Source organism: Anomalospiza imberbis, chromosome 2, assembly GCF_031753505.1.
Source record: "Anomalospiza imberbis isolate Cuckoo-Finch-1a 21T00152 chromosome 2, ASM3175350v1, whole genome shotgun sequence".
Lineage (NCBI taxonomy): Eukaryota > Metazoa > Chordata > Aves > Passeriformes > Viduidae > Anomalospiza > Anomalospiza imberbis.
In genome coordinates, this window is record NC_089682.1 from 72,756,594 (window position 1) to 72,779,689 (window position 23,096).

At 39.7% G+C, this 23,096-nt stretch overlaps 1 protein-coding gene across 1 annotated transcript in view; it reads left to right on the plus strand.

The window, feature by feature from the left end:
• The window catches only part of TENM4 (teneurin transmembrane protein 4), a 590,079-nt gene that overhangs the window by 175,052 nt on the left and 391,931 nt on the right, over nucleotides 1–23,096 (plus strand). The gene's annotated exons all lie outside the window — the stretch shown is intronic.

A 23,096-nucleotide genomic window follows, 5' to 3' on the forward strand; every position in this document is an offset into this window, starting at 1 on the left:
GTCCCCAAGTGCCACATTTACATGTCTTTAACTTACCTCCAGGGATGGTGACTCCACTACTTCCTTGGATAGCCTGTTCCAGTGCTTTGCAACATTTTTGGTCAAAATAATTTTCCTAATAAACAATCTAAACTTCCCCTGGTGCAACTGGAAGCTATTTCCTCTTGTCCTGTCACTTGTCTGGAAGAAGAGACCAACCTCCACCTGTCTAAAATCTCCTTTCAGGTGGTTATAGTTAATCATATAACAGTTGAGTGAAAAGGTCATCCTGAGCCTCCTTTTCTCCAGGCTAAATGCCCCCAGCACATTCAGCTGCTTCTTATCAGACTTGTGTTCCAGAATTTTCATCAGCTCTGTTGCCCTTCTCTGGACTCACTTCAGTACCTCTATGTCTTTCTTGTAGTGAGGGGCCAAAAACAACCCGGGACTCGAGGTACAGCCTGACCAGTGATGAGTATGGGGGGAAAAACCAGATGCAAGTCATCATCTCCCACTGACTCTCTGACTCAGTGGAATTGTACTGACATTCACCGAGTTTGAAAGCATCACTCAGTTTAGTGCACAGCCTTTAGCAAGGGCTGCACACCATGAGTCAGTTACAGCGGCCCTGAAGAAGCCAAGAAGTACTACAGAGTGTTCCTCTCTGAGTCACAGTTTCCTCCACACCTGGCTCTTTCCTACAGCTAAAGTTGTGTTATTTGGTAATAATCCACATCTCATGTTCCACATGTACATACCAAGAAGTATTGAGGGAGAGCTCAGGCTCTGCTCAGGCATGCTCCCCTCAGCCTGAAGCAAGTAGGAATGAAGCAGTGCAGCTGTGAAATAAGATTGGGATTCACCTATGATTCCAAAAAACAGAGGGTAGAAATATTGTGTCAAGCAGAGTGAAAGCAGACATAAAAACAACTGCTCAAGGGAAAAAAACAAAACAAATTCATGTACTTCAGGTCAATTAAAATGCCTCAATTCTTGTAGAATCTTCTAAACTTTTTTTGAAAAATAATATTATAAATCACCTAGAAAAAATTTATAATCTAAAACTTTCTTTGCAAGAAAAGGTTGAAATAATTTTGATTATAAAGAATAACCAACTTGTAGACCTGGTGACCATATACCACCAAATTTGGTTGCTGCTTTTTTATTTATCAATTATATAATTAAGGAACACAACTGAAACCAAATTTTTGAAGAAAATGGACCAAGTTGCAAAGATTTGGCCAATCTACAAAAATTTATTAAGTGCAATGTTCTGCTGAAGAACTGAAAATTGCTTCATTGGACAAACTGAATATTTAATCTATCACATATACATTAAAACATTGAATTAATTTTGAGACAGTGGGTGGTTTTGACTCACAGAAAACATTAACTAGGTCTTTTCCATAGTATTCACTGTTCTGCTGCTAAATGTTCCCACAGCGTTGCTCAAGTAACTCAGATTGCTGTATGACACTTCCCCACAAATTCTAATTTGCAAAGATCTTCGGGATTTTCTGGAAGTAAAGGTCCTGCAGTGATGTAAATTGTTAGTATCATTGTATTCACAAAACTGTGTTCTAAGACTACATAATGGTGTTCTTTTAATCCATTGGAAGAATTACTCTTGTTCCTCACTAAGTATCAAGTTAAGAATATTCTTGTCTTTTTTTGTTCCTGAAATCCAGTTATTGTTTCATATCATCTTAAAAGAATGGCAAGAAAAGACAAAAAAACACACAAGTGACAATCCAATTCAATTGCCAGGTGCACCATTTATAGGCTGACCTTAGATTAGTGTGGGCAGTAGATTATTTGGGAAGTACTTTCTGAATTTAGCAGCCTGGGGTCCTAAATTTTAAAATCTTACCAGTGGCCATGTAGCATGAATCATGAAGAAAGTGTATCCATAACAGAACTAAATGCATGCATGTAATCTATCTGCAATCTGAAGGTGCTTTATTTATGTGCCTGCTCTTAAATATCTAATTAATGAGTTTCTAGTGATGGAGATTAGTGTAACTCATGTCTAGCATGTAATTTATAGAGCAATCCCATCCTGCTTGGTAGAGTTCCCAACCCAAGGTATCTTCTCCTTCTACCAGCTTGGAATGCAAAACCTTGATCTGGGAAATGTAGCTCTCCTGTTCTCACTATAATGCTCTGTTGGCACAAACTGCCTTCTCATGTGGGAAAGAAAAACTCATCATTAGCAATGAAGCTTGAGTGCATTGGTAATTAATTTAATCAATGTGATGGTCTTCCCTTCACTCCATTTTGCCTAACGAAATGCCAGCATGAAGAGAACCCTCCAGTTACAAGTAAGCAGTGGATGGACACCATCTCTTCCTTAGTCCTGGAAGATGCATGCAGCTCTGACCATCACTGAAGCAAATGGTGAGAATATTTTATGACCGAATGAGGAAGCATCTTTAAAAAGAGTCCAAAGCCACTTGTCTTGTGTGGCACTTTTCTCTTCATCTCATATCAGAGAAATATGTCCCTAGACTTCAGAGGAACAGATGGGTCTATCTGACTGCATCTTCATTTCCTCGAAGCATCATATTTGCAACCATTTACATCCAAGCCTAATCAGATTTGATGACAAGACTAGCTCTGGTTAATGCTCAAGCTCCCCACCTGGAGTACTGCATTGAGTTCCAGGGTCCCCAGAATAAGACAGAGACGAACCTGTTAGGCCAGGTCCAGAGGAGACTGTGAAAATGCTCAGAGGACTGAAGCACCTCTGTTATGGAGACAGGCTGAGAGAGCTGGGTTTGTTCAGCTTTGAGAAGGGAAAGCTCCAGGAAGACCTTAGAGCATCTTCAAGTACCTAAAAGGGCTACAAGAAAGCTGGAGTGGGACTATTGAAAAGGACAGAGAGGATGAGGGGTAATGGCACTTCTAGATTAGATATTGAAAAGCAGCTCTTTCCTGTGACGGTGGTGAAGCACTGGCACAGGTTGCCCAAAGAAGTTGTGGCTACCCATCCCTGCGCAGGTTGGATGGGTCCCTGAGCAACCTGGTTTAGTGGGAGGCGTCCCTGCCCATGGCAGGGCGCTTGGAATTAGATGGTTCACAAGGGTATGGAAGCAAACAGTTACTTCTGCTTCTGTATCTCTCATACTCAAGAGAGGAAGGAATATCATTTTTCATAGGCTGATGAAGGAAGGTGGGTGAGGCTTCCACTCAGGAATAACAGGAATTTGAAGAAGGTTTTCAGCCACTTCAGCAACAGGAGTAGATCCAGTCATCTAGAGTAGTGACTTAAGGAAGCAAAGAGGGCAGAGAACTGCCCTCTTCTAGTATAAGCAAAGTCTGCCAGAGGCTGCAGTTTGTTCTGCTGTGGAGATAACATGACAAAATAGAAACAGAAGTTGTGCTGTAATTTCTTGAGAAAGCAGTTAGGCCACCATCAGGAAAATTACATTGAAAAAAACAGGAGTTTTCTGCACTGCACGTTTGCCAAAGACAGAATAACAGTGTCAAGTAGCCTCCACTCTTATTCCAGCCCTATTATAGTCATTCTTTTGTGTAATGTGCAAAAAAATCTGTCTAAATTACTATTTACCATCTTCACATGGGTCACATGGCAGCTTCCCTCTCCCGAGAAAGAGCTCCTTGGTAAGTGGTAAACTCTCAAAATGATAAAAAACAAACAAGCCTTCTCATATGCATTGAGACTTGCATTGTGGAGAATAAGGAGAGTCAATTTGCCTTCAGTCATTTATTACCATAACTCATTGCAGCACTCAAGTGGGTCAAGCTAATGTTATCACTGAGCATTGCGATGGGGAGGAAAGTTAGTGCTGGCTTTGTGTCTCAGAGGCTTTTAGGAGACAAAAGCAAATCAGCTAAAGAAATAAAATAACATGCTGATGATTTTTTTTTTTTTTTTTTTTACCTGAGGATCACTACATCTGGTAGATATTGTGAGGGCTTCGTTTTTTTTTTTTTCTTGAGCAGTACAGTGAATTTTTCTTGGAGGAAGCCAAGTGAATCCAGGTCAATTTGATTAGAACAAATGAAATAGGCTTTGTGTATGATGGAAATTTGCCCCAGTCTTTAGCTGCAAAAAGCATAAAATCTCTTGGGCTTGTGCAGGTTAAAGCTGACGAGTACGGCTGCAGCCACTTCCAAGTTATTTAAATATCCCACATTATTTACAGTTATATAGATTTCTGTTTCTGTGGTATAATTCTGAATCTTTCCATTGAATCTCTCAATATTCACAGCAGCATAACGAGGATCCATAGTCTGTCATGTTTGCAGCATGACAGGATGTAAAACACCATTGCCTGAACAGATCAAACAAGGTCAGATTATTAAAAAACAAATCAATCTGTTATTGTTTAATGTGCTGCTCGCTGTGACTTGCATATGTGACTGACCAAGAGAAGCACATTGTATTGTGTGCAAGTCATTTTAGGTAAAGATGGCTCATCAGGGATGAGACGGTTAAGGGGTCTGCATATTTTTGGGAGGATGGCAGAAAAAAAATGCAGTTGACCTTCCTAGGAAGAATTGAAGTCAAAAATATAACAAGGTAATGAGATATTTATTAAAAATACTCCTTCGCACTTTCATAGGTCTGCTCATATGACAGATGACAGCCAGCTAATCCTCCTATGCACTTTGCAAAGTGGTTATGTAAGTGCTGTCCCCGTTTTGTAGGTGGGGAAAGAAAGGCTGGAAAAAACCCCCAATCATTCTCATAGCAACAGAGAGAATTAATGCAAGAACTGGAGTCTGCAGGAATTTTACTTTTCCCTTTGCGTTACTCTTATATGTTCATGATGTTCTCTTAGTGGTGACTTCTGAGCTCTGTTTTTGTCTCATTCTTTCTTCTCTCTGTCCTAAGTGACCCGATTTTATCTTTTTTAAAGTGAAGAGAGGCTCAGCAGCATCTCTTGTTTGTGTGCATACTGAGGCTTAGAGAAGCACTTCAAATGTGGGGCATCTGTTGTAACCCTTCCTTGGCCATGATGCCCCCTTCTAAAAAATGCCCAGCTTCATTTGCCTGGAAAACCATCAAAGGGGTCTGTAAGAAAAGGAAAACACACAATTGGCCAAACTGATCTTGTGTAAGCTCATCTTATACTGGAGGTTTTCTTGAAGATTTGGAAGTTGTACAATTTCTCAAAAATTAACTCCATAAGTTCAAGAAAAATCATAGTATCTTTTTCTGTCATATCTACAGTCAGCCTGTTTTCTCTCTCCCCCTTCATGTGATTACTTCATTCTGAAGAAGATTTTCTTGATGAAAATTCTGCTGCTCACTGCTCCTTGTAGCATGATGTAAACACTATGCTGGCATCTTTAAAGGTTTTGCAAGTCTTTATTCTGTAAGTGTGAGGAGTGAGGCAGAGCAAAGGAGGCTGTTATACACTGCTGTCCTGGTGCAAATGAGGAATTCTCATCCAGCCCACATGCATTTGATTCTGCATCACAGCTTTCAGAGAGGGCTGATACTTTGTGTAGGGATTTGCTTACCTGTGTACATAAGGCTTCACTACCTTTTTAGATCCCACCTTCACATATGGAATCATGCAGCTAGATGAACCGTAATCTCAAAGGTGTTTTTTAGGCATAACGTCTTATCAGCCAGCCCTTTTGTTTTACCAAGTCCTGCCATAGGCTGTGGTTTAGCTTACGAACCTATTTGGAGAGGCACCATGTACAGGAAGGGTGTCAGATACACGTTCCCTGCCAAAGTGCTTTTGAACTTATCTGTCCTGTGTAGCTAATGGGACAGAGGCCTGGGTTGCTTCACTTTTAAAGATAAAGATAAAAACTGACTCTGTTTTCTTGGAACAACCATATGAGGTGCTTGAGAAGTTGCCATGACTTCCACCAAGCCTGAGAGTCAAGTGGCTCCCAGGTGGCTGCACTTGGATCTGGATATGAAAAAAGTTCTTAGCAAAACCTGCCTACCCAGCCTTCATAAAAAGCACATAAGCCTCATTTTTTCCCCATAACTGTTAGTTTGGTGTTGAAAGAGAAACATGAAACAGGTAGCTTGGGGTTGCTTTGTCTTGATCAAGGATTTGGATGGATCTTCAAACGTCCCAATTCTTGAAAGTGTGTCTCTGCAGCTTGATCTAATGCTTGCAATTAAATTAGGTAGAGCTAGTGCCCCAGTGCTGCAAATGTGGAAGCCAACACTGTCACGCAGGTGTAGAACTGGCAGAGCAGAACGCAGTGAGCTTTATATGAGGCATTAGGCAAATCCCTATTTAACAGGTTAGAGTTTTGAATTTTCAGCCTACAAATAAGAAAAAGTTTTAAGACCTGACATCCAGACCTAAGAGTTTTTCTTCTGACTCTTGCTGTTCAAAGGCTCTATCTGCTCCCTGTGCTAGCCAGACAGGAAATGAGCTCTGTTCTGTTCACATGCTTTCGTCCTGCCTCTGCAGTGTTTTGTTCTCCAAGGACTAATTGCCAATGTGATCGAAGCAAGAAAAGGAAACTTTCTGCAAACTCTGCTATCTCATCACAAACTAGCCTTGGGGTGAAACTAGCCTGGAATAGACCGAAGAGCTCAGGTACCTGACACTGGCATTCACTGTTATATGAGATGCCACAAGGTGTTCTAAAAGGTGGACATGAGATGGCAATAAGCTGTGGGATACCCCAGGAGATCTCAATCAGAACTAGAAGCCCCTACTTAGGCAAGTGAGTAACTCCTTTGGAGTTTTGCTGTTGAACTCATAAATGCTAAGATTTTTTTTTTCCTCTGGATGTGGATCCTATAAATATGTGGTGTAAAGTATAAATATATGGCATAAAATCTGACTTTCAGATAGAAGAAAATTTATTTTAGACTATAGTTCTGGAATAATTTCCTCATTATCCTCAGCCAGTGTGGGAAAGGCAGGGTGGGGTCTCAGTGTATGGAGGGATGGTTTTGTGAAGCTGATAGAGGGTGTTGAGTTAATACCCCCAGTCCCCCCAGACTGCTGTCTGGCACCTCATTCATCTGAAGACCTCTGAGCATATAAGGTCTGTGATAAACAAAGGCGGTCTGTCTTGTGCCTCTGGGTTTCCAGTGGCTTATTAAAGATTGGATTGTTTAATGTTATCCTTTAACAGAGAGATATTTCTGTGGATAGGGAGACTCCAGTGTCACTGGAAAGGAAAGAACAAGGCTTTCATGTTCCTTGTTTAAACCATTAAGCAGCGATGTTTTGCTGTTTGACATGCCATTGCTTCTTGCACTTTCTAAGCAGTCCCTTTCCTTCATTCCTTGTGGTTAATTATTGCTCTCATTCTCTTTCCGGCACGTTTTCTGCTCTGTTACTGGATCCATAGGGGAAAAGTGACTGAGGGAAATAAGCACAGGACCAAGGAGCAGAGAATTAACTGTCCCCATGGGAAGCTTGAGTTACTGGCTGCCACACATGCACATTTTCATTGCTAACAGTGAAGGAAAAGTTGACAAAGAGCTTGTCACCAAGAGCAGAATACAGAGGAGCCGGAAGAATTTCTGCAAGTCGTTTGTATTGCCCACACATGACAGCCCAGTGCATGCAGTTCAGATTCAATTATTACTTTTTATTATTCATTATTTTCATTGCAGTAAAATCCACAGGTACCAGCCAGGGTTGCAGCAGCATTCTGAGAGATTCTACTCCAGCACAGACTGGAATTTTTTAGCAGTATAACTATTTCTTCTGAGAATATAAATATTCTACTAAAATAAATGTACTGTTACAAACCATAGTACTGCATCACAGCAGACCTGACTTTGACTTTTGCAGCTTATTCCTTTTCCCACACAGAAAAGATATTATGTAGGTGTAGACATTTTGCTGTTGTTTTGAGTATTTGTATTTGAATACAGCCACTGCAGTTGGATGCTGCTGCAGTTTCAGGAAACATCAGTCCACAGCTAAATGCATGTAAGATAGACCCTGTCCCAAAAGGCATCAAATCTCAGTAGACAAGTGGGAAAGGGATAGGAGGCATAGATGAGTCATAATTCTGTTGAATGATGACAATGGACAAGATGCAGGTATCATCCCTGAATCTGGATGGCATTTGCCTTTTACAGTAAGAAACAAACTACTCTTCACACTAATTCCATGTCAGTGTCAATGCATCTCTACTGAAGTTAATGAAAAGCAGGGGTAGTTCTAGCTAGACCCCACCGCTCTAAAGGTCTGATTTGTTGTTTGCAGCTTTGGGGAGTAAATGTGCCAGGGGCTTCTCAAAGAGTAGCTGGCTGGAATCTTTAGTTTTGCAGCCTGAAAGAGCACTTCCATTCTGATTCACCTTGGAGAGTGTCTTGGACATCTTCTTCCCAATCACTAAATAAAACAGATGTAAGATGGAATTCAGGTCCTGCTACAGTTTGATATAGTTTCTGCCACATTTAGGAAGTTGGCTTTGACTTGTGACCAGAGATGTTCAAAAAATTGTGAGAATAAATGTACTTGAAGGATTTTTTTAAAGGCTAAGTGTGACAAATACTGAAGGAGACAATTTCTAATGACTCTTTCTCCAGATTTTAGTGCAATGGCTCTGAAATCAACTGTTGCGCAGCTCAGGAGCTTGTTGCTCCTACAAATGGGAAGGCAATTTTTTTTGTAAAAGAGATTATTACTCAAGAGCGGTAGCACAGTCTGTGCAGCATGTAGGCTTTGTTAATGCTTTGATACCCACAAAGCTTTGTGTTTGAGATAAATTCTGTTACTATCCATGTTCTCAGAAAACTCTTTCAGGTTGGCACCCATGGCATAGTGCTCATTTTTAGTGGGTGTAGAATCAGAAAAAGACTGAACAAAGCAAATAATCCTATAAATTCCCAGCAAATATGCTAGGTTGGAACAGCAATCTCTAAATGTTGCTGAATTTTTAGGATGTTTTGGTCAAATACAGTTATAAAAGCAGAAAATGCCAGTTTATAAACTTTTGGTGGCTATGTGGAATATTTCTGTGGCTCTGTATGTTTTAAACACCCTGTCTGTGCATAAAAATGCATTAAAGCATATGAGTTATCTTGTTTTATCACTTCCTGATTGATTGTGATCTCTACAGTCCTAACCAATACACTAGTAGATTTAAGAAGCATTTTAATTCAAATTTTAGCCTAAAGTAGAGATATACATGTCAGAACTAAAGTGATGTGTTGACTTCATGGCTGGCAATGAGTGACAAATATGAGTGAGAAAATTGCTGGTATGGATTTAAAGCTGGGAAAACAATTGATTGAACTCCTAAGGCATGGCATGACATGGCACTGAGCTGAACTGCTCCTCTGGTGAGATACTTGCATATGGTGTTTTAAAATATGGCAGGTATTCATGATGAAGACATGTTGAGTATAAGCAGTTAAAGGACCAAAGAAAGGCAAATTATCAGTGGGAGAATAATTGTCATGATGTCAAAAAAATAAGTAAGTGATTGCAAAAAGACCTGGGATCACAACCTTCAAGCTGGAATGCCAGAAACCTCCTGAGACGCCAATATGCCAGTGCTACTCAGTATTATCATAGCTTGGGAAAGAAAAAGAGTTATTCAGAAACATCTCATAAGCATCAAATTTATCACAAAAGTGTCCCTGGTCATGGGAAAAAGAGAGAAGTGCTGGAACAACTGCTTGTGACTAGTAGATGGTCAACAGCATCCTTTATTATCTGAACTGGAGTGTCAGAAAAGGACTGGAAAACTGTGGGCTAATGTCCCTTGAAATAGTAATGTATGGAGCTTATTCCATATAAACAGGAAACAAATCTGTGTATCCTACTTCCCAGTTAGTGCTGTCTCTAGGCAAGACTGAGTCATTGCCTCCTTGTTTTGTCAGCAAAGTGGACAATTACTGGCCTGTGTGTGCCATCTGTTAGTTAAACACTAATTTTAAGTGTTAACTTATCTGGAAATTTCTGCATTAACTAGCAGAAGGCTTAGGTTCCTGATTTTAGGTGCTTTGTGTTGCTTGTAAATAGGTGCTTAAAATACTCTGAAGTGTTTTATATGAGTTCTCACTTACTGTGTTTGTTGTGGTCACCTTCTGCATATGGCCATCTAGCCAGAAAATCTCCTGCACATGACATTGCCTTGCTATGGTGTGAGTAGCTTCTAGACTGCTTGCAAAAGTTCTTGGTTGATGTTTCTTACTGTGTTCTGATAACCATCAGATAGAGAGATTACAAATATATATATATATTGTCTTCGTCCCGGCTTCCCATTTACTTCCCTAACTGTGGCCTGTGGTGGTACAACAAGCAGCTGTCTCTCTTTTTCAGAATACATGATATGACACTGTTAGCAGGACAGCACAAAACTTGTTACCCAGATCCTTTCAAAAGATCTATCTCTTCAACTCCTATAAAACAGGAAGGGGAAGAAAAGGACTGGATATGTGCCCCTGGTGTGCTGAGCACAAGACAATAACCGATCATTTTACAAAATTTACCTGTGTTTGGCATCATCTATTGAGTCTGCACTTGGCACAACTGAGTGTTGAACTGACTGTGGGCTGGTCTATCTGTAATCACTGGATGTAAGAGCCCGAACCTTGTTTCAAGTACCAGGGTGCTAGATCAAAGGACTTCTTACTTCCAATTTAGTTTTACAGTTAGTAGTAATTATGCTATCTTTCTCTCTCATGCATAGTCTGGTCTGTACCACAGGTCAGAGCTTATTTTCATTGCATGCTGATTTAACTCAGAAGGTTTCTGCTGGATTAGGTGAGATACAATGCATATGGTAGGAGAAGTCCTCTATCTGTAAGTGCTGATGTTAAGAAATATTTCTGGATTTCAGACTCATTTGGGGGCTGCTTAATTTCCAAAATAAGCTTCTCTGATTCTCCATACATAATCTGCATACTCTACAGGCAGACAGGGATCAGCTATTCACTCCACAGCCTGAAATGCCTGAGGGTCTTGTCTCTGCTTATATCCATTAGAGGTAAACCAAGGCTGATTATAGGGAACACTGTACTTCTGATCATGTCAATGAGCATAGCTAGCAAGTGTTCTGGAGGCAGATTCTCATCTCATTTGCATTGGTGCAAACCAAGAGTAATTGAGTTATTCCAGATTCAGAGCAGGCGAACTGCCTTAATAGGATTTTCTGTCTCAATAAAGATATTATTGAATTCAGCCAGTGACTCTGTTTTGACACTGTTTTCCTTTGATTTTATGCTGATATACAGTGTTTAGCATTAGTTCAGAGCAAAGTCTACATTGTGTAGACAAGGACACTTGGGAATGAAGTACATTTGAGTCACAGTTCTGGGACCACTTATTTGCTGAACAGGGTGTTCAGCAGTTATTCCTAAAAGAGGCTGTTTCCAGCAAGTCACGTATCTGCCTGCTGGCCCCAGTCAAACCCAAGCTCCAAGGAAACCAGTAGCCTCCTGTGCCATGATCACTCGTTGCAGAAATGGGTGAAGTGAAAGGCATCTCATGCAGCAGAATGACATTAAGCTGAGAGATAAAAGGCACTCTTAAAAAAAAAAAAAAGAAAAAAAAAAGAGGAGCTTTAAAGATTATTTAAAAACAGAAAATTCTTCACATGACCCTTTAAGACAGCATAAGCCTCTATTTGTTTCCTGTCTATTTCGGCCTGTTCCTGGTCAAGAACGCCACAGCTAATAATTGTGTCAGAAAACCTTCCTGTCTGAAAATGATCTCTTCCTAATGGATAGATGATTCCATATGGTTTCATATGTCATAGATGGAGAGAGAACATATTGGACGACTGGCCACAGCTGGCAATTCGTGTTAGTGCCATATGGATAAATGAGCGAGCTCTCCTGCATTGTGTATTTCAAGTAAACCATTTATCTAAACAGGTGCTGACCCACTGGGAATGCATTTTTATGGTCAAGCTTGCAGCATGCCGTGACACGAGCCGCTCTGTTGACCCCTCCTATGTCTGCAGTGCCAACCCACAACATTTATGTATCATTTGCCTCCATTCTGCGTAACTCCAATGTCCATAAAAGCACACCTGGGCAGACTTTGTAAATGAGACCTGAATCTGGCTCATTGAGCTGTGTGGATATTGTAAGACCAGTCTCCTAAATCCTCTTTGGGAGTCAGTCTGTGATATTCACTACTAATAGATATTGCTATATCATATGCAGGGGATTAAAATCACCCCATTTATGAGGCTATATAAATAAAGAATCAGACTTTCCACCTTCTTGAGCTACTGTGCTACATCCCTGATTCCAGATGAAATTTTTACACTCCTTTCCTCTCCATGCCATAATTGCCTCTTTGTCTAAACATGCTTCATTTTGGAATTCCTCTTTCTTACATTCCTAATATGTGTGGTTCAAGGTACTCGCTGACTGATTTATGCTAGGCTTGTATGGCTCACTTGGAAATGGAGCAGAACACATTCCATCCACCTGTGTAATAAAACCAGCTGGTGCAGGGTGGGAACACTCAAACTGCAGCAGAAACAAAATTCACCTAAGTTTTGACTCAGTTATCTGTCTCTCTATCAACTCTTCTGATTGTCTGTGGTATTAAAATCATGCCTAGGGAGGAAACCCTTATGAAAAAAAAGCAAATACTCTAATTGTGCTGTTTATTCTAATTATTTTGTTATTTCTGTGTCACTGCCAGCACCAGATACTGGGGTGAAGGAAAATGCTTTGTCTGCATTTCTGAGCAAGTATTTTGATAAGAGCACAGCCCTTTAAATATGATCCTAACATTCAGAAAGTTTTAATATCAGTAAAACTCTCTGGGCTCCTTCCAGAATCACTGAATCACAGAGTGGTTTAGGTTGGAAGGGACCTTTAATGGTCATCTAATCCTACCCCCCTGCCATGGGAGAGACACCTTCCACTATACAAGATTGATCAGAGCCCTGCCATCCTGACCTTGAATGTTTCTAAGGATGAGGCATCCACCATCTTTGTGAGCAGCCTGTGCCAGTATCTCACCACCTTCACAATAAAAACTTCTTTCTACCTACGCTAAATCTACCCATTTTTAATTTAGATCCATTACCCCTTGTTCTATTATTTCAGGCCTTACTCAAGTCTGTTCCCATCTGTCTTATAAGCCACTTTTAAGTACTGAAAGGTTATAATAAGGTTTATTCTTTGCCTCTTTCCATCAGCTTTACAAGCAGTGTAACTCTTGTTTTTATCTCAGGAGGTAACATTCTATATGAGAATAAATTTAGTCAGTTTGGCGGTAAATCAATCTACAATCCAAAACTCAGGTAGGTAATTTCATTAATGAGATTTGATTTGGATTCCCTATTCACAGCTGTATCAATCCTGTGGTGTGCAATGAAGGAAAGAGTTAGTTTGGCTAGGAAAATCAGGAATTCTGCAGTGGTTGGAAGAATAAGCCTGACAGTCACCCCATGCTTTTCCCTGCTCAGCAGTTTCACATCACTAATAGTTCACTTGTGGCTCCTTGTGAAGTGAGAAAACAGGATAAACCTCAACCCAAAACTATTTCTTATCTCCCATCATCTACTCTTCTGTACCCACATTGAAGATGCCTGTTCCCTTGTGTTTGTTCATTTTTGCTCATCTATTCCAAACAGGAATTAAGCTTTCTTAGTGTAACAGTAATAAGGCAGCTTAAATAGCAAGTTCTCAGCTGGGTTTGGTGCGCACTGTGCTGTGGGAGATTAAAAAGAAAATCAGAAAGTACATGATGGAGATTAGGATGGTTTTGAATTGCTGCGTAGAAGACTGAGTCCCCTTTGTGCCTCTTATTTGCTGTTTGAAGTACTGTTACTTAAGCTTAGTGTTAGGGGGGAATGAAAAAAAAAGTCTTCCTGAGAGGATGTGAGAAGCCATTTCAAAAGACGATGCTTCTCCAGTAAATAAAGCACAAATGCTTCGGGTCAGTAATGAAATGGTGGATGAGATGGAGTTTCACCCAGAAAAAAAACTTGTTTAACCAGGAGGCTTTCAAATCTCCTGGCTGAGATAAAGAAGATCAAAGTGTTTAAACACGTTGATCCACTACTGAGGAAAATTTAGTGCTGGCAACAGACAGCAGCTGCAGTGTAGCTGGCGTGTCTAAACTCACAGCAGGGGACTAATTGCTCCTATGGATATAGGTTGGCTTTACAAAACCAGGTCTGAAGGATCGTCATTCTCATTCAGAATGATGGAGATCTATTGATAAGAGGTAAAATGCCAATCTACACTACACAGCAGCAGGAGGGATATAGTCCTGGGAGCTGAGCAAGAAGGATTCATGAGGATCCTCTGCTTCTATTCAACTTCTATTGTGCAGGAAAAGATCCCATCAATTTACTCGAGATGATAACATTAGCTTGACACTCTCCATGCTAATTAAATGAGGAAGAGTAGCTCAAGTCAAAACTTAATGTCATTTGTACAACATATTGTCCTGGGAGATAGCCTGGATAGGGGGGCTTTTGTCATTAGAGAATTACAAATTTTCTATGGAAGCAGAAATGTTATTTTAATACAAATTATTAACTGGGCAGGGATGGGATGGTAGTAAGGCTGATTATGAAAATAATTCAGTGAACTATTCCTGAATTCAGTGAATTTTTCCTGGTACAAACAGCTGTAAAGATACTTGTGACAAGTCAGGTGGAGGGGCTGTTATGGCAACTCATTAAACAGGTTCCTTCTTGCTGTTCCAGCACATGACAGAATGTGTGCTCCTGTTTAATTAAAGGGCTAAATAGAAAGAAGGTCTGAATTGAGGGTTAGTGATGGCACTTTTCTCATGGCACAGAAGTTGTTTCTGGCAGAGTTAGGAACTGAGTGGGTTTTTTGCATTTGGGTGTGAATATTGTGAGGTTTGAGTTCTTCTGAATGCCCATTTTTTATTTATTTTAAGGGAAATTAAGAAAAATGCTGCAATTCTTATCCACGGCATCTTTCTTACAAGGCATCATCATAGGTACTCAGTAAGAAACAAAGGCAGCTCAGCCGCCCCAGTCTTTCCAGTTGAGAAGGAGAGACATTTTGGCTCTGGCAGGAAATTAAATGCTCCTGTGCTGAGTCACTACAGTACAGTACAATATACCAATCTAGCTCCAGCTGTTCAGGCCTCATGTGCTATTTATAGTTCTTTGGATAACAGAAAATTTCAGAAATGCATATATATGTGCATGTGTATATGTATATATATGTAGATACATTTGTGTGTGTGTTTGTATGTCCAGCCACATAAATAAAAGTGTACACTTTGACCTTTTTTAATACCAGCTTATTCTTGGGATTTTCCAGAAGTATCTAAATTATTCACCCTGCGTTTTCAGAATAGGCAAAGTAGGGAGCAAAGGACATTCAGAGGTAGCTCTAACCTTGATTGCTCCCTTGCAGTAGAGACCCCCGTTAAAGTAATTCAAATGTCAATACACTGCATAAATACAGGAGGTAAATTCTTCCATGGTTTCCAGAGAGGGCATCACAGCATGCCTACATTTGCCTCAGCATGAGGGCCAGCATGGCAGCCTACCAAGCACAAAGCAAGGGAGTAGACATTAACATGTTGTGGGCTGCAGAGGTAGGATACAGCTACGAATGTATTAGCTGATGAATTAAAGGTTTTATTCATTTGGAATGTCCCAGGATATCCAATCTGGCCTATCTTTACTGATTTGGAAAGGTGCAGGTCTTTCTTAAGTGATATGTTGGACCTGCCAGCCCAGATGATGCCTGACATAGGTGGTGACCTCTCTCAGGGTCAGAAGCACGCTTGGTCATACCCAGGTAAACAATTGCCCCTACCCCTTTGGGCCCCTTGAGTATTGGGGCATGATCATATTGAGCTAGAAGAAGCTCAAGAAGCAGTCAGAAGTCTCTACATGATCCACTGGAAGTGTTTCCCTTTCTCAACACCCTCCCCTAGCAGTGTTGCAGCACCAGGAAGGGAGGAGTCAAGGGTGAGAAGCACGTCCTCCCAACACAGAAGCACTCAGATTCAGGAGCAGTGTCCTTGCCCTGTGTTTACATTGTACTGTTCTTATTAATGCAACTATCTAACCAATTACCTGTCAGTCCACTCTAGCAGCTATATAATTTTTTAATTTCTGAGAAAGCAGCTTTTAAAAATATGTTCAAATATTATTTAACGTCCATTTCAGGTACCATTAAGTTGATGAAATGGTTATACTGAGAGTTTTCACTTCGTATATCTTGTTAATCACTGGAGTCTGGCATTTTGTATTCTACCCTTAAGAAATTGCTAAGACAGATTTTTCAGTGGACTTTTGAGGCAAACGTACCATCAGTGGCAAATGGCATAAAAACTTTTCAAGGAATTCTCACTTTTCCTCAATATTTCCAAGCCAGCGTATGTCAAAGTTCAGATGTACAATTACTTACAAAATTACCAGATTGGATCTGTAAGGTGAGATGCAGCAGTATTCATAGTTTACAAGAAACGTGGAGTCCATATAGCTTAGTCCACAATTTCCAGCCTTTATTGGGGTCAAGTTTTCCATCCTTGAGCTCAATAGCTGTGCTCCTCTAAACTTCTCAATGTCAGCTTACGTACCCTCTGGCAAAAAAAAATAGGGGCAGCAATTACCCATCCTTTGAAAGCTTTGGAAGAGTTTTGGATTAGATCAGCAACGGATAAAGGGGAAGACTATTCCTTCCATTTAACAGCTTTAACGAAAAGTGTATTGATGGTCAAATTACGTTTTATTGCTGGTCAAGGCTCTGCTGAAAGACCTGAAGCTGCTACAGAATCAAGGAACAATTAAAGAAACAACTGTTGTGAACTGGGCAACATACTGTGATACTTTTCTAGGCAATACAAAAACTCCTTTCTTTTAGAATGACATTTTAAATATGCAGTTCAAAGCCAGAAGAAATGTTTTTACTTATTAAATGAACTCAACAGGAAAAATATTTTTCCCACAAATAAAGAAGTAGCTGCAAAAATGATCCAGAAGCCAAAGAAGACTTTTTTCCACAGTAGACCAGGAAAATATTTATTTTGGCAATGCTATTGTTCAAAAGACATACTTTAATGCTTTGAATTTTGCTATATGGATTATGAGCATGTCAAAGCAAATTTTGAAGTAAGATCCAAAAAAAGGTTTCACATGTGCAAGAATGATGGCTTTCTAAAATGTTTGCAAGCCTTGATCAGATGGATATTGAATTCTATAATGTTTTGGGTTGGAAGGAACCATAAAGATTGTCTAGTTCTAACCTCCTTTCCATGGCAGGGACACCCTCCCCTAGACCAGGTTGCTCAGAGCCCCATCCAATTTGGCTTGGAACACTTGCAAGGCGGGGGAATCCAAAACTTCTCTGGACAGCCTGTTCCAGTGCCTCATAGTATGATGTGTTAATTTTAAACTCTGCAAGTAGAGGACAGATTTTTATGTGAGAGAGAAGTTGTTACCTTTTGATGCAATTCTTTGTCCACTGGAAATCTAAGTTCAGTGAGTAAAACTTGCACAACCAAAGTAGCTCAATCAAGGTTGTAACTTTGCAGGCTGATGAAAATGCCCTGTTTCTTTGCTCCAGATGGCCAGAAGAGGATATTTTGTTCTTGAGTTCTCCTGGCTTGATAAAATAATTTACCAAATTTGTTATTGTGGTCTATTGCAATATTTTGAACAGTGCCATTACGGAAATGCTGCTCAGCCTTTGTCAGTGCAGCATTAAAATTAATGACTGGTGGAGTGGTTATTCATTTGCACTGAGAAAAAAGCTTGGGGTGACACTCACTGACTGGTAACTCATTCAGCTAAAACTAGACATGTAACTTGGTGTAGGCCGATAGCTCTTTAACTTCTATTATGCAGATGTCTGAAGTTAGCTGGATACATCTCTAATGACCAAAGCATATGCAAGCAAATGAGACTTAGGTATGGTACAGTTAAAGTAGAACATGAAAGCTAATTTTGCACACAAAGCATATCTGGTGATCTTGCAACAAGTGAGAAAGAAGAGCTTGGTATGCAAAGAGCACAGCACTGCAATTCATTGATGAACATTAAAATGTAATTCTTCTGGGATGCATTCTACATCCTTAACTTGTGCTATCATTTCCTAGAAATCCAATTTTTCGCTTGAAATTACTAGACACTGAGAAAATTATCTTATTTCTGAGAAGTCACCATTATGCAACCTTTTTTTAACCTGTTCTGTAAACCACTTAAAAAACAGCTTCACCCTTCTTAAAGGAAAAAAAAAAAACCCAAAAACATAAAAAAGCTAACCAAACAAAGAAAATATAAGAGACAAAATACAGTGAAATGGCCCTTACAACAGAACTGGAACAGACCAGGATGTGCAAAACACTCACTCCACTGGGCACTATTCTGGCTGATGAAGTTCAAAATTAACCACTTCCCTGGGCAGCTTGTTTACGTGCCTGATAACTCTTTCAGTGAAGGGATTTTCCCTGATATTCAATCTAAACCTCCCCTGGCACAATTTGGCACAATTTCCTCTTGTCCTGTTGCTTGTTACCTGGGAGAAGAGACCAATCCACACCTTGCTAAAATGTCTTTACAGGGAGTTGTAGAGAGTGAAAAGGTTATGGTGTTGGTTGGGCTTCAGTCATTGCAAAGCAAAATGCCATCTTACAGAAAGGCATCCTTTGGCTCTGCATAACCCAAATAGACTCTCTTCTGCTTTCATTTGCTGCCTTTTGGAACATGCCTATGATCTCCAAACACATCAGCTGTGCCTTTCTGCTCTCCATGGGGGAACAAAATAATGAGATGTTGTCCTGTGAGCAGGACTTTATTTGGGAGGATGATTTTTAGCTCATTTCTGTGTGTGCTGTCTTCGCACCCTGCCTCGCTCCGCTTAGTCGCCATGTCAGCGTCATCTCTTACAGCACAGGATGATAATGGAAAAGGAGCTGGAGAGAAATGTGCAGCACAGACACAACTGGAAATAGCAGAGACTGGTATATGCAGGCATATATGTATTTACTCCTGGTCCTAAGTGTCTCCAGCTCAATAGACTGTCCTCAGTCAGCCACAGCCCTCTCAGGGAACACTTGACTTCAAGCACATGTTGAAGCTCTGCTGTCCCCAGTGAGACTTAAACTTGTCCTTAATGGTAAGTATCTGCTAAAATAATTTTTTGCAGTTGGAACATGTTTCCTACCTGAAAACGTATAACTGCTTTGTGTGTCCTCCAATCAGGAGCAAAGATGGGGACTAAAGTATTCTTGGCCAGAAAAGCCAGTTAGTATGAATGTCCATGGTGAGGATATGTCCACGACTTTTCCTCACCCTCCCACTGGCAGCTAAGCAGCCAGGCCATCTATGACCATTTCTCGTGTCTTTGAGGTTGGCACTAATTATCTCAGGAAAGGCGTTTTCTTGCAAGGTGAGCACTGTCATTAGGAACTCAGTCAATACCACAGTAATTCAGGGGCACCTCACCTACTGTGAATTAGTCAAAGCAGGACACCAGCTAGGAAAATCTCTGTTCTTTCCAGCTCTGAACATTGCTTAGACCCTCCAGTTGCTTTTTGAATATATGATACATTTGGAAATAGCATGTCTGAAAAATCTCCAAGCAAGCAAACTCCAAAGCAATCCAACCATCAAAAGTCTAAAGAGCACAGGTGGCAAGAAATTTTTCTTTCCTTGTGTTTGGTCCCTGATGAAGATGCCTTGTTTTCACAACACTTCTAATGAAAGCATTTTTATTTTTGGATGCTCTTTAGGGTAAAATGTAATACATCAAAATAAATCATTGCGTCATATGCCTGTTACAAATGAACGCTGATGCACCAAATGTCAGGGTTGCTTGCTTTGATGAATCAATGAATATTGACAGTTTTTCTAACTGTGGAAGAAAGAAATGGCAGTGAAGGGGAAATGTTGACTTGATACAAATATATAAATATATAAATTAAATTTCAGTAAGATCATATAAATTTAGTGATGATGTTGTTTCAAATAAGGCAAAATATCTCCTTGTGCTTTAATAGAGAAACTGTGTATCTTTTCCCCTCATATATTTTCACTTACTAAATTAATTCAGCAGTCACTATCTTGGAAAAGACATTCATTTCAAATATTGTGGAGAAAACTTCTGATCACCAAGAACATTGGCTTCAAGGCCAATCTCCTTCCTGTGAGACAGGGAGTACCTGTGTGATAAATTACCTGTGGGTGAATGCTAAGTCTTTAATGAGAAAAAACACGCTCTGTTGGAGTCAACCTTTCATGTGAAAGCTGTTTGGGACCTTACTGAAATGAATGTGTTAATCAAGAGAAAAGCATAACTACTGTCTTGTCAATGGACGCAAATGAAAAAGCCTGGTTAAAATGAGGTTGAAGTGAACTCAGAAAAAAAAAGAGAGTTTTTCTGTGCTGTTTTCTGAGACCTTGCTTTACACTGCGCAGTGATTTATGACAATTGGAATCTCACTATTTCTGCAATTAATATTACTGGATGCTTCCTATTCAGAAGAATGTTAATCATAATAATGCAAATGGAAGTATTATTGGAGCTATGCTTCAGAGTTTGTATTTCATATTGAGCCAAAGGTTCAGTACCCAGCATCATTCTCAATGGAGCATTCACATTGTATGGATAGATGGATGTGCACTAAAGGTAAAATAACTGAATTAATATAAGCCCGAATAATATGCCTGTCCTATAGCTTCCCATTTTCCCATTTTGCTGTAAGGATCTTATTTTCAGTCTTTTTAAACCAATAATAAATTATAGCAATGCACTGTTAATTACACCTTACAGAATGGTGTACAGTATAAATTGCACTGGTGATGGACTTAGATTAAGTTTCTCATGCTTATTTTTAGCACGTCAAAGGCAATTCTTTTCCAACTGGGCCATGTTTAAAAGTTTGGAGTGAAAAACATGTGTAATTATTTCCTAATATGAAGAGAATATTGGTGACATTATTTTATCCTACATATTTTCTTGCACTAAATATATTAATGGGAAAGGAAGAACCAAGAACACACATTAATTTGGACATGTGTTTGCTCCTGCAAATATTTTCTAAATTGTCTTCTTCATATTGTTACCTCCCTCTGTGCTCCCTTAGATAATTTCTTATCTTGTGATTGGTTTCTTTATGATTGCTGATGCTTCTGGAAATATTTGGTCCCTGTCCTTTTTTCATTTTTCATTCTTTTTCTTCCTTTTTTTTTTTTTTTTTTTTTTTAATGTGGGTGGAAGGGTTTTGTTTGTTTGTTTTTTCCCCACAGGTTTTCATTTATAAAGAGGGTGGGTGGGAAGAGATGATAATAGCAACATTTTAAAAAAGTCTTGCTGGCTTTTATTAAAAACCACATAAAGTTTTTGATAATAATTCAGAGCTCATTCAGAAACATCAATTAATATTCCAGAAAATAAATTACCCACATAAATAAATTCATGCTATGCATGCCTTTTTGCTACAGCAGAAAGGTTGTTTTAATTTTCATCCAAAAGGAATGTAACTACCATGTTGAAACTGTTTATTATAAGGAGGTGACTGTGGAGGATGCTGTGCATGTGGTCAGTGGGACCCTACTTTTTGGCGAACATAGAGCCATGACTGGAGCTGAAATTTCCATCACATGACATAATTATACTCTTGATAGGAAAGAAGTTCTTAGGTGGGGACCACATTTTCGACTTTGTGCATCTGGACTCAAATCCAGTATAAACATCCTCTATAACATCAAGGAAAACACTTTAGTCCAGAACTTCAGAAATATCTCAAAACTCAGCTTAGTGAGAAGGAAATGCCCAAATAACTCTAAGGACCAGATCCAACAGATACTGCTATAAGACTTATTCTGTATCCTGTGGTCTGGATTAGGCAGTTATGTGTTCTGAATACCCGAGTCTCACCTTTTCTAAATCACTTTACATTATTTGGGCCTGTTATTTCAAAATGGCATTCAGGTAATGATGTAAATATGGATGTACTGACATTTAGGCGTTTGGGTTGTTTTGGTTGGACTGGGGTTGGTTGGTTAGTTGGTTTTTTTGTTTAAGAGATGAAATTACTTTGATGGTGCATTTGATTGGTCATCCCAGATACACAGGTAGGCGTATCACAGTAACTTTCAGAAGATAGGTGTAAATGCAAGAGCAACCATAAGCCCTCAGTTTCTGACCATGACTGCTAAAGGAGCAGAGCAGACCACTTCCTTATATTTTCTGTGCTGGAGCTTATTCTCCAAAGTGGGACTAATAACACTTCCCTGCCTTGACAAACAGTTTTAAAATACTTATATTGAAAATCAGGAGTATAGGTATTATGGTAACAGGGGATCCTAAGTCTACCAGAGTCCTGAGAGAGGAAAGCAAACAATTTATTCTCACTACCTAATTTCCAGGTCTCACAGAGAAGCATGCTGGTGAGTGATAGCCTCTTCTGCTTTTGTTTTCTTCTACTTAAAGTGAGCATCAGCAAGAGAGGATACTCACAAAATTAATTCAGATTGGCTTAGATAAGGACTCTGTGAAGTTGATTAAAAACCATCCACAGGACCATTAGTGAAGTGAGATAATAAATGAAAATGTGTTGAATTACATGAGTTTTCTAGTTGGGGAACATCAGGGAGCAGTCCTGAGTCCAGTCTTCTTTAAATATCTTCATTCATTAGCCAAACGACAGGAAAAGAGTACATGTTAATTAAAATCACAAATGATCCAAATTGGGAGGCACTGCATAAATCAGCAAAAATAGAGAGACTAGAAACCTTAGGCAGGAAATGACAAAATGATATGCAGCTTTGAAAAATGCATGTGGAGGAGAAATAATCTGTACGAGGACACAGTCAGGAGCAAGGAGCATTCTTGAAGAAGCAGAATTAATGGGAAGAAGACACAGGATGTGGATCATGGAGTAAAGGGCAATGTAGCAGAGCAGCTATTTAAAGGTGACCTTTGCACCTTTTCAGTAGACAGTTTGGATTCAAAATTAATTTGCAATTGGCAAGATTCAAAGGTCAATGAAGTTTTGGACCATATATATGGAAAGAAGTTGCTAAGGAAAGACATGGAATTTCACTTCTTTAACAGTATGCTACCATATCACTCAGCTTTCTAATTTAATTGTTTTTTCCTATTCTGCAAGACCTTGTGCACCAGAGTGAATGTAAAATAGATGCATATCTAACAAAGTGGGTAGCCTGGGAAAGCTGATGGGTCAGGCAAATGTGGCTTTCAGTGAAAGTACACACAC